This window comes from Apodemus sylvaticus, chromosome 14, assembly GCF_947179515.1.
Source record: "Apodemus sylvaticus chromosome 14, mApoSyl1.1, whole genome shotgun sequence".
Classification (NCBI taxonomy): domain Eukaryota; kingdom Metazoa; phylum Chordata; class Mammalia; order Rodentia; family Muridae; genus Apodemus; species Apodemus sylvaticus.
This window is the reverse complement of record NC_067485.1, coordinates 45,967,554-45,980,298: the sequence shown is the minus strand read 5'-3', so window position 1 is coordinate 45,980,298 and position 12,745 is coordinate 45,967,554. Positions and strand designations below refer to the sequence as shown.

Here is a 12,745-nt window from a genome sequence, read left to right as displayed (position 1 = left end):
AACTCCAGTTCCTGTGTTCACAAGATGAACACAAACGACATGGAGGAAAATCTTATAGACAAAGAAATTAAAATTACGTCTTTTCCAAGTATAAATTTGCTCATTTCACAGGAGAACTTTTACCATTTAACTTAAAAATACAATGATGAATGATCATATATGAGCACCAGGAAAATATGATAGATAGAAGGACTAGAGCTTTCTCACCTACATATCACATACTGCACCTTAAAAGTATTGTTTAAAGTATTAATGGAATGATGTTTTCAATGTGGAACTAAGTCTGTTTTCTGTTGTGGAAAAGCAAAAGCCAAAGAAAACAATAAAGGAAGCTGGCACTTTATAAAGCTTGCTGGGTTTTGAGTTTTGGAGTCTGACAGCTCCAAATCAGACATTCTCATTCATTTGGATTCAGGGCAGACTCTGATGGGCTGTATTACAACATGGTAGAGTTGCAAGAAGGAAAATGACCGTAGAGAAAGTTGAGTGTGTGCAGTGACCCTGCGCTAACAGCCTGCTTTCCCATGTGCTAGTTCACTCCACAGAACCATATTAAAGATTTATTTTCATGTGTTTGTGTGTTCTGTATACATGCATATTTGTATATCATGTATACATTGTTCATGAAGACCAGGAGAAGGCATCAGATTCCCTAGACCTGGAGTTACAAAAGGCTGTGAGCAGTGATGTAGGTGCTGGGAAGATCTGGGTCCCCTTGAAGAGCAGACTGTACTAGATTAACTCCTTCTTGAAGGTAAAAACACTAATGACTTCACCCACTTTTATTAACCCACTTGCTTTCCTTGCATTATTTTAATTAATTAGTTAATTAATATATTTATTTATTCTTTAATCATTTTTTACAGTCCAGTAGTCATCCCCCTCCTGGTCCACCCTCTGACTATTTCCCATCCTATTCCTTCTCTCCTGTCTCCATGAGGATGTCCCCACCCCAACCCCCACCCCCACTCCATCTGACCTCCCTACTCCCTGGGGCCTCAAATCTCTTGAGGGTTAGGTGCATCTTCTCTCACTGAGGCCAGACCAGACAGTCCTCCGTTTATAGGTATAGGAGGTCTCATATCAGGTGGTGTATACTGCCTGGCTTGTGGCTCAGTGTCTGAGAGAACTCAGGGGTTCAGGTCAGTTGAGACTGCTGGTCTTCCTATGGGGTTGCCCTCCTCCTCAGATTCTTCCAGCTTTTCCCTAATTCAACAAAAGAAGTCCCTGGCTTCTGTCCACTGGTTGACTATAAGTATCCCACAGTCAAAAATTCTGACACAGAATTGACTCTTTCAACTGCCTGTTGGGTCTCTCAGAGGGCAGCCATGCTAAGCTCTTGTCTGTAAGCACAGCATAGAATCAGCAATAGTGGAAGGCCTTGGAGCCTCCCCTCAAGTTAGATCCCAATTTGGGCTGGTCACTGAACCTCCTTTCCCTCAGTCTCCTCTCCATTTTTGTTCCTGCAGTTCTTTTAGACAGAAACAATTCTGGGTCAGATATTTGATTGTGGGATGGTAAGCCCATCCCTCCACTTGATGTCCTGTCTTTCTATTAGAGATAGATTCTACAAGTTCCCTCTCCCCATGGTTGGGCATTTCATCTAATGTCCCTCCCTTTGAGTCCTGAATGTCTCTCACCTCCTAGGTCTCTGGTGCATTCTAGAGGGTCCCCCACCTACCTGAAGAAGTTGCCTATTTCCATTCTTTCTGCTGGCCCTCAGGGTTTCACTCCTGTTTCCTCCCCACAATACCTGGCCATGTTTCCCTTTCCCCCTCCCTGTCGTCTCTCCCACCCAGATCCCTCCCTCCTGCTGCCCCACATGATTGCTTTCTTCTCCCTTCCAAGTGGAATTGAGGCATCCTCACTTGGCCCTTTGGCTTGTTAACCTTCTTGAGTTCTGTGGATTGTATCCTGAGTATTCTGTATTATTTTTTTGCTAATATCCACTTATTAGTGAGTACATACCATGCATGTCCTTTTGGATCTGAGTTATATCACTCAGAGTAACATTTTTAGTTCCATTCATTTGTCTGAAAAACTCATGATGCTCTCATTCTTATAGCTGAGTAGTATTCTATTATGTAAATGAACCACATTTTCTGTATCCATTCTTCCATTGTGGGGCATCTGGGTTGTTTCCAGCTTCTGGCTATCACAAGGCCACATTAACATAGTGAGACACATGCCCCCATGGCATGGTGGGGCATCTTTTGGGTATATGCCCAACAGTGGTAGCTGTGTCTTCAGGTAGGTCTATTTCCAATTTTCTGAGGAAACTCCAGATTGATTTGCAGTGGTTGTACTAGTTTACAATCCCTCAAGCGATGGAGGAGTATTCCTCTTTCTCCACATCCTTGCCAACGTGTGCAGTCATGTTTATTTTACTTTTTAAGTCAAGATACATTGTGTTATGTATCACTGTGGAACTTTTGAGCAAATTGTTTTTTAGTAGATTCTCCATCCTCTTCTACCCTCCTCTCCTACTACACCAAGTCTCCCCTTGTACCTCACTCGTCTCATTTCCTCTCTATATCCTCATGCCATCTCTATATTTACATCATATCCTATGTGTCCTTGGACACTTCCTTCTTCCTAATCAGCCTTTTGTTACTCTGTTGGTCTCCTTTGTAGTTTGTCAGGCTTTACCCTTACACACACACACACACACACACACACACACACACTCTACAGGTCAGATTCTGCATATGGTGATTTTTTCTGAGTTTGTAGCCCCTCCATCTTAAAGATTTCCGACTTGAGGATCTGCATAGTGCGCATCAATCTTTGAGCATGCTTACAATTCTGTGCAGAGGAAACAATTGCAAACCACAGCAGATTCTGAATTAATAGTGATACTGAGAGAGCAAACACATTAGTATAAGCAATGATATTATCTTGAAGCAAAATTTGATTGAATAGCTATCATTACTTTTAAAGTAAACTTATTGGTCACAACATAAAAAGAATCACTACTATTAACTGACCAAGTGGGAAGTCTAGTGTGTATTGGTAAAACATAAGGGAAAGTGAGATGTAGGAAAAAGGAAGGCAGACATATAGATTTAGTCAATTCCCTGTATTTTTTAAAGAAATTTAACAGGGTTCTGGGTTTAAATATAACCATTAACTAATAAAAATTTAATTTTTTAAACATATGGAGAAAAGCATTATTTGCCAATGTAATAAAATAAACACGATAATAAGCTAGGAAAGATAAAGGAAATGTTTAAAATTATAAAATAAAATGACAAAAATGAGAATCAAATCAGTTAATTATTAAAATGAGTACTAATAAATGAACTTTAAGCATTAGAAATGAAAACCTCATCTTAGCTAAGTAAACCACCATTATATGTGATTATTTATTCAGAAACTCAACTAACATTGAAAAAATTAAAATTAATAAGGTTGAATGAAAGAGAAATAAAAAGCAAGCAACAGCAATGAGGCTGAAGAAGAAGAAACACTAGAGACAAAAATGGAATAGGAAGGGCAGTGGCAGTAACACCACCGATAGAGCTGCAATAAAGAGAAGGACCAAATGGGAGAGAGTGGCTTTATTCTTTCAGACAACTACAATAAATATAAAATAGTCTTAAGTGCTGCTGAATCTATCCACAGAATCATATAGTATTAAAATATTCAAGAACCTATTAGAAACAGGAGGAGTTGATTTAAAATAGAGCATCTAATAGTGTACTTTGAAACAGAAAAATAAATTAGAATGGATTTTAAAAATTAATGTTATTAATAACATTGTATTTCAAGCTAGCTAGCAGTTGTGAGTTACAATTATTAAAATCACCTATAATATATTTTCAAAAACCAATTTCTTTGGCTTTCTGACAGTTTTCAACAGTTCCAAAAGAATTATTATATCAACCAAATTTCTCAAAAATGGAATATTATCAAAATACTGGCTTTTAAAAACAATTAGTTGCAAACTGAAAAAATCATTAAGCAATAGAATCAAGGAGGAAATTAAAGCCAAAGATAAGGATGACCAAGAGGGTGGTCATCGCCACAGACATGGACCTCACATCCAAATAGGAAGTAGCTAAGTTATCACAAAGATGCTTCAGAGTTCACTTCTAATCTGGGTTTTGTAGGTCAGCAGCTTGAGCTGTGGCTTCAAATAATTATACCCAGCAAGTAGCTAACAGCTATGCATCCAGTCCTATTCAGTCTGGGCAGGGCTATTCCCAACAGAGCAATCGTCCCTATGATCAGTAGAGTTACAGTGGCTATCGCCAGTCAGAGCAGCTATGGTTCTTCGAGTGGACAAACACAGAACCCAGGCTATAATAGACAGCTTTCTGGAGCATGATTCCACGAGGCTATGGCTGTAGCCTGAGTTCCCCGATCTTACAGGCTGAGCAGCAGTCCTCCTACCCTGCCTATGGCCAACATCCAGCCAGCTTCAAGCTGCATCTTGGGAACATTAATAGGTGGCAGTTCTTAGAGCAGGGTGTGTGGGCAGCCTCAGAGTGGAGGTAATAGCCAACAGCATGGATAGCAACAGTCTGGATTGCAGCAAAGCTACGGACAGCATCAGAGCTTCTGTAACCTGACTTAAGGTTATGGAGTGCAGAACCAGTATAAGAGGAGTGGAAGGAAGTGGTGGAGGCAGCTGGAGCTCACATTACTCCTCCATCAGTGGTGGTAGTTAAGACCAGAGTAATAGTGGGCAGTTACTACAAGGGAAGCCTGCGGGACAGTAGGGGAGGCGGTGGATATGGGTGATGGATGTGGTTACAACCACAGCAGTGGTGGCTATGAACCCAAAGGCCATGGAGGTAGCACGGGCAGAAGTGACCATGCAAGCTTCAATGAATCTGGTGGGCCTCCAGATCAAGAATCACATCAGTTCTGAATAAGATAATTCCAACAGCATCGTCTCTGTGCAAGGCCTGAGTGAGAATGTTACAATTGAGCCTATGGCTGATTGCTTCCAACAGATTGGAAGTATCAAGACAAATTTTTAAAGAACTGGAAAGCCTACGATTGATTTGCATACTTGCAGAGAAACTGGCAAGCTGACAGGTGAGGCAAGAATTGGATTTGATGACCTATCTTCTGCTAAAGGGGCTCTAAGTGCTTTGATGGAAAAGAATTCTCTGGGAACCCTGTCAAGGTTTTATTGCCTACCCGTGGAGCAGATTTTAATCAGGGTGGTGGAATTGGTTGTGTAGGCTGCAGGCAACGTGGACCCATTGGCTGTGGAGGCTGTAGAGGAGGTGGCAGAGTGGGGGCAGTGACCCAGGGAGGATTCTGTAGTGGAAGTGGTGGAGGCGGCAGACAGATATGAGCTGGGTCCTGGAAGTGTCCCAGTCCTCTGTGTGAGGACAAGGAGATGACTGCAGCCCCCCTAAACTAGATGGCATAGGAGAACCAGGAGGGTCTATGTAGGGTAACCATGGAAATGATTGATGTAGCAAAAGACGACACGATCAGGGTGGCTACCAGGGCTGAGTCAAGGATGGTGGGGCTTCAGGGGGGGGGGCATGGTGATGGGTACATGGGCTTCTTTGTCTGGGCAAGATGGGCTCCAGAGGTGAACACAGGTGGGATGGAGGGAGAAACCTTATTAATTTGGCTCCTGCTGTTCTCGGACAGGTGTTCTTCATGTACCCAGTGTTGCCTTTGTTGTTTTCTAACTTTCTAATTTAGGACTGCCTGTGCTTTGTTTGTTTGTTTGGTTGGTTGGTTGTTGTTGTTGTTGTTGGTGGTGGTGGTGGTGGTGGTGGTGGTGTGTGTGTGTGTGTGTGTGTGTGTTTGTTGAGAGTACTGTAATTGTAACCATATCTCTGGTTAAATTAAAAACACATCATTTTAGTCAAAACACAAAAAGATATTTCATAAAAAATAAAGATGTATGGTTCAGGCTTTTTTAGCAAGAAAATGAGTACCAGACAGAAATTGAAATTCATAAGCTAGGATCAGAACAGTTAACTTGCAAAAGAAAGAGTTTTAATTTTTGACAAGGCTAAAATAAAAAGATGGAGCATCAACGTATACATATATAGTAGGAATGAGAAGCACCTATTGTTATGAAAAAGAAAAAGTTACATTTATTGGAGAGGATAAGGAGGAAGTCACAGGCAGGGCACCAAGAAACACATCTAACACCAAATCACCAGCAAGTTTTGAATAAAAGAGTCACAGATTGACTAAATAAGTACACATATGCAAAAAGCTATGAATAGAAATATGTGTAATCTGGTACAAACACATTAAATAAGAAAGTTTATTTTTTTTAATGAACGAGAGTAGAATTTGCAATGGAAATATAGAAGGCACCTATGCTACATGTTAAATAACGTGTTCCAGAAATAAGGTAAAACAGAACATGACAAGTAAACACCCACAATTGTGATAGCCATAGGAAATCGGTGGCAAACTCTGTGTGTGTGTGTGTGTGTGTGTGTGTGTGTGTGTGTGTAGGCTAGGCTCTTTAGCACTGCCATGTAAAACAACTCACCATTCTCTTGGAAAATAAATGGAATTAATAAACTGTAGCAGCTTTTCCAAACCTCATATTTCTTCCCAGAGAGACTATGAAATGCTTGCAAAACTCCTTGGAGCATTCTCTCTGCATGGAAGTGATGCTTGCTTGCTGTTTAATGTTTCTTCCAGAGACAAAGAATAAACAAACAAATCAAGGCAGCCCCTAAGCATTTCAAATGTAACAAAATGTAACAGCACATGACTTGCTGGTATCCTTGGGCACTCGATCTCCACATCAGGAAGAAGAGGAACCGGAAACATGACACGCCCCGCTCAGCGACAGCCACGTGGTAGATCTCACCAAGCCCGGGAACCATTGTTTCACTGCAAACTCTGTGAAAGTCCTCTTTGGATTCACGAAAAACATGAAACCATGTGACCACATGGAAGCAGCAAGGAAAGAAAAACACAGTAAATCTCGCCATCTCTCCCCACTTTGCAGGAGGATGAAAGGATTTTGGGTAACATCTAAATGTTGATCAGGCTTATACTGATTATACTCTGCGTTCTGGAGTGATCCCAGCATCTTACTGCGTTGAGAAAACATAAAGTAACATCTAGCTCAGAGAAACAATGTCTCATTTTTTTAAGCAAGATTTAGAGCATGATGGAAGATTTTTAAATAGTTTTCTTCATAAACTTAAAGATCAAATATATCTTCAAACATGCCAGAATAGAGACTCTGAAACACAGTTCTGATAAACACATGCAATGGGACTGTTTGCCATACCAAAACATGCTCTTCTCAAATACTATCTGAAACATTTACAAAAGAGAACAGAAGTGGGCCACAAATACAACATTAATAAATTTACTAGTTGAAATCTTATGATCTCCCTTCTGTCTGATTCATGCCTTCATTCAATATTTAAGAGAAGCTCTCAGTTGCCAAGCAGAGTGCTAAGTACTGATAATTGAGCCAAAAAAATTAAACTTTGGGGGAAAAATTAAATGTAAAAGTCCTCTTTTGACCTTGGGAAACAAAAAATTATTTCTACAAAAAATTATTTCTACAAAATAACCAGAATTAAATAATAAATCAAATTGCAGTTATAAGCTACTTAGAAAATATTAATTATAATGCTTTCTGGTGAAAACTGTCCTTAGGGAAATTCATACCGTTTAATGTTTTCATTATTAAAGAAGCAAGGCATAAATAAATAAATGAGGAGTTTTGCTTAACTGCAACTAACTAGTTAATGAAAATACTGGTCTGGAAATATAGCCATAGATTCCAACAGGCCCCCATGCACCATTATCCATGGATAGACCCTGGTTTTCCCACAGGAATATATGAAGGAATCAGGGAAGGAAAGTCAGGGCTCAGCCTTCAGGAGATGCCAACCTTTCCTTCAGGATGTTGAAGTGGTGTTCTCAGTTACAATCACTGCGCATCTCTGCCTCCTGAATACCACCGCTTAAGTGACCTGCTTCAGGCCTGAATTGTATGATCAATTTTTTTTATGTCTACCATTTTATCTGCATTATTTATCCATGATAATCTTCAATTTTAATATGTCTTTCTACCTATTTTCTCTATTTTATCAGAAATGTTTTCAATGTAAATCTTTGATTTTATCACAAATGTTTCAAATTCCACCTTCAATTAATTTAGAAAGAGTTTTTATATCTACCATTTTATATGTAAAATTTTCCATGAAATAGACAATTTTAATGTGTTTGTCTATATATTTCTTGAATTTTAACCAGAAATATTTTCCAGGTAAATCTTCAATTTTATCTGAAAATGTTTATAATTCTGCCTTCAATCAACTTAGAATTATCTTTATGCCTATCATTTTATCTGTATAATTTCCATGAAATCTTTAATTTTAACATGTTTTTCTATATATTTCTTCAATTTTATCAGAAATATTTTCCATATCAATCTTAAAGTTTATCAGAAAATGTTTATAATTCCACTTTCAATCAACTTAGCAACACTTTTATGCCTACCATTATTATATCTATATAAAATTCTCCATGATAATCTTCAATTCTAACATGATTTTCTACATTTTTCTACAATTTTATCAGAAATATTTTCCACATAAATCTTCAATTCTACCATAAAATGTTTCTATTCAATATTTCAATTAATTTAGCAATGTTGTACAGCTCTACCACTTTACTCTTTAATTTTCCATGAAAATTGTCAATTTTAATGTGTTTATCTGAAATATTTTCCATGTAAATCTTTAATTTTATCATAAAGTGTTTTTACTTCCCTTTTCAATAAAATTTAAAAAAAAAAAAAAAGAATGAATGCTGACACCTGGAGAGACAGTCAAGTAAGTAAAGTCCCTTCTGGGCAGGTATGAGGACTCATGCCTAAGGTATCAGAAAGCATGTAAAGTCGGGTGTGGTAGCATGTACCTCGAATCCCAGTGCCCTTGTGTCAAGATGGGAGGCAAGGAAAGACAAATCCTCAAAAACCCACAAGTCAGCCGGCCTGTATTGCAGTAGTAGAGAACAGAGTCCCTGTCTCCTGTGAGGTGGCAGGAAGTGATGCTCAAGACCGTCCTCTGACTTCCACACAAGCACTTCAGCACATAAGCACCCACAGTCTCAAGCATTCACTTGAGACTACACACACACACACACACACACACACACACAGCATACATGCTCACAATTTAAAAAAATAATGGACGAGCAAGATGGCTCAACAGGTAAGGGCACTTGTCCCAGTGCTTGATCCACAACACCTCAATTGTGTTTTGGGAGAAAAGAACACACTCTGCATGCTGTTCTCTAATTGCTACATGTTCAGAGTAGCGTTCACAAGCAGCTATTAAATAAATGACTATAAAAGAATCAATTCTATTTTTCCCAAATGTTTTTGGGAATCTAATGGGATCATTATATGTCCCTCTCATAAACTCTTTATAATTTTATAATAAAATTGCATTAATGTTTTCTATTTAGAAAATACATTTAACATATAGTGCAGAGCAATGTAAGTGGAGAATAGCTGATAAGAAATCAGAAATGTAAACTGGGGTGGAATCACAGATGTAGACAGGCCATCCCTTAGGAGCACTGGCCCAGAAGGAGAGAGAGTCAAAAGGAGACTGTCACCAAGGTGCCTAGAACCATTGTTTGAAATACCATTGACGTTTTGTTATACTTATTAAATCAAATGCTAAGAATGGTTAAAAAAAAAAAAAACGAAAAGGGAACTCAAATTTCTTACAGACAGTAGAGAAATCATGTAGTGTGTTTGACATGTAGCTGACATTAAATGACGGCTCAGAGGCTGTGATAAGTGTCAGAAGACAAAGTGCAAAGATTTTAGAAAAAAAATGCATTTTTTTAAACCATGGAACAAAGTACAAATTCCTGAGGATAGGGAGGCCCTAGTGGGCAAGAGGGTTACAGCCACATTTTCTAATGTCCAGCCATCCGTGCAGTCCAGCCATCAAGTTTGCTTCCTCCTGGTGTGTTATTCAACTGTGGCCCGACAGATTTAGTTGTTGAAATTTCATAGGAATTTTCCTACATGTCATCATAACATTGATCCTAAATTTCTAATTTTTGTTATTATTGACCTGGGTTTGTGATTATATTTTCCTTGTAAAATAAGCCAAGAAAGGTTCTTCTGATTTTTGAAATCAAATGAGATGGGATTAACTTTAGTCTGAAAGTTTGGCATTTGTTGAGAGGGAGGGTCTTGCTGTGTGGGCCAGGCTGGCCTCAAGCTCACAGCCTCCCTACCTCAACATTCAAAGTGCTGGAATTGGAGGCATGCACTCTCATGCCGTGTCAAAGCAGGTCAAAGGTTTGGTAGGATTCATGTCAAATCACTTGAATATTGCTACAGAAATAGTTTGATGGTTTTGTTTTTTTAGTTTCTTCAGTGTTTACTTCTATGTGAGTTTTAACCCTTTTTAAAATTTTATATTTTCCATTAATCTAATTTTCATTCTTAAATGTATTAGCTCATTACTTTACTTAGATCCCTTGTAGTGTTTTTTTGGTTTTGCTTTTGTTTTTGTTTTGCTTTTGTTTTTTTTTTTTAGACAGTACTCTCTACATAGTGCTGGCTATCCTGGTACTCAGTACACAGACCAGGCTGACCTTGAACTCATAGATACGCCTGTTGCTGTCTCCCTAGTGCTGGGATGAAAGAATCAGTACTATTTCCATCTCTTTTTCAATGATCTTAATCACTTCCCAAGTCGATATTTATCACCTGTCTGTCTATCTATCTATCTATCTATCTATCTATCTATCTATCGATTTGATGGAGACACAATTTCAGACTTCTGGAATCATGGTAAGAAGTGTGAATTAGAAAGAATGAGCGTTGCAGCTTTATTCTTATGCAACATCCACTGACTCATTGTATAGTCTTCAAAGCTTCTTTCTTGCCCTTTAAAACAGATGACCAAACTCCTACATCTAGAATGAAAATAACCAGGACTTCAGTCTGTAGGGCACTCTGTCTCCTCTCACTGACTGAGTGATGGGGTTACCTGAAATCTGTTTATGCCATTTATGAAAATCATTACAACTTCATTATCTATTTAAATGCTATCAAGACAATGAATATTAATGTGAAGAAAAGTTGTTTCTATGAAAACGTGACTGAAAGTATTGCCTTAACAAAGAAAAGTGGTTCATGCCTGAAATCCAGCACACAGCAGACTAAGACAAGAAGATCATTCTGAGTGTGAGGCCAGCTGTGGCTACAGACTGAGACTCTGACTCAAACAAAAACAAACAAACAGCAATAGCAACAACAAAACTTGCCTAACATTTTCTATTCCATTAAATATGGGAGAGAGAACTGTTAAAATCTGGAAAGTAACTGCCCAACACTAGGAATCAGTGCTAAGCCAAGATGCATTATAGAAATGGCTGGTGTAAAACAGTGTTAGAACACTCCAATCAGAAAATCCCACTGGCACAAGAAAAGAGCATGTGTCACAGAAGATTACAGAATAACTGTGTTTTACTTTCCAATAACGGATATGTTCTGAATTATTTCTATGCCCCTCCTCTTTTTTCCCTTTGTTTCTGATTGAGGTAGGAAAATCTTTACCGAATACTAATTTCCTCTTGATTAGCTTTTTTTTTTTATTTTAAGAAGCATGAATTCGTGCCTTTTTGCCTTCATTCATGTCTGTGCACCCCTTTCTCTGTGCCCATGAAGGCCAGAAAATGGTGTGGAATCCCTTGGGACTGGAATTCCAGACAGCTGTGGGCTTCCATACGGGTGCTGGGATGTGACTGGATCCTCTGGAAGAACAGTCGGTGCTCTTAAGAGCTGAGCCATCTCTCCAGCTTCTACTAGTTAATTCATTATGGTTTTAAAAATTCATTTAAAATATTTTAATTATTATACAGTATCCCCCGATGATCTTCTGGATTCCACTGGAATCAGTTATGACAACTTTCTTTTCATCTTTAATAGCATATCTAATTTTACATGCATACAGTGTATTTAATTACACCCCCCTCCATTTGCTGTCTTCCAGTTTCTCCCCTATTACTCCACAATTCCCTCAGATTTTCATATGACTGTTTTATTATTATTATTATTATTATTATTATTTTAAATCCACTGAGTCCACTTGTTGCTGCCCTGTATTTGTGTACATGTAGGGCCAGAAACATGGACAATTTGTAATTGGACTTAAGGTCCACAGCACAGGACAGAACCTATGTATGCACGGCACCATTAACACGGCTAAAAGCCTATGGCCAAGTAGGCTATTATTATTTTGCTAAATATACATAGTATTGAAATAGATTTTTGTTTTTAATGTGAAAACTTACAGGTGTAAGTTTTCCTTGAAGGACTGCCAAGGCTGTGTCTCAGGGGTCCACTGGACTGTGCTTTCATTTTTCTTTGGTTTTAGAAATATTTAAATTTGATTAGTTGTGTTGGATGATATTTTGCCAAGACAAACACATGAAAGAGTGTTTTCCTTAAGCAGACACTCATGAAACAATGTTTTGCTAAAGCAAGCACTTCAAAGAACATATGATGAAGGATTCTTCACACATGTATTGGTTCACCTTACATTGAGTAGCTGAGCTCCATTTGTCCTGACTCTATTGAGAGACATGCCCCCAAACCATCTGGTGGTGTTCTGGTAGCTTCTTGCCACTTCTATGAACTCAGGCGATTGGCAGAGTGATGTTAACTGCTGCAGATTCACATGAGGTTTTGCTAAGAGACACTCATGTGCTAAGGCAAGATACATGGTGAGGCAAGACATGTGCT

General features: G+C 38.6%; 1 pseudogene; it reads left to right on the top strand.

Moving 5' to 3' along the window:
* The first annotated feature begins 4,738 nt into the window (after positions 1-4,738).
* On the top strand, positions 4,739-5,433 carry LOC127664571 (RNA-binding protein FUS-like; annotated as a pseudogene).
* Positions 5,434-12,745: the final 7,312 nt, after the last annotated feature.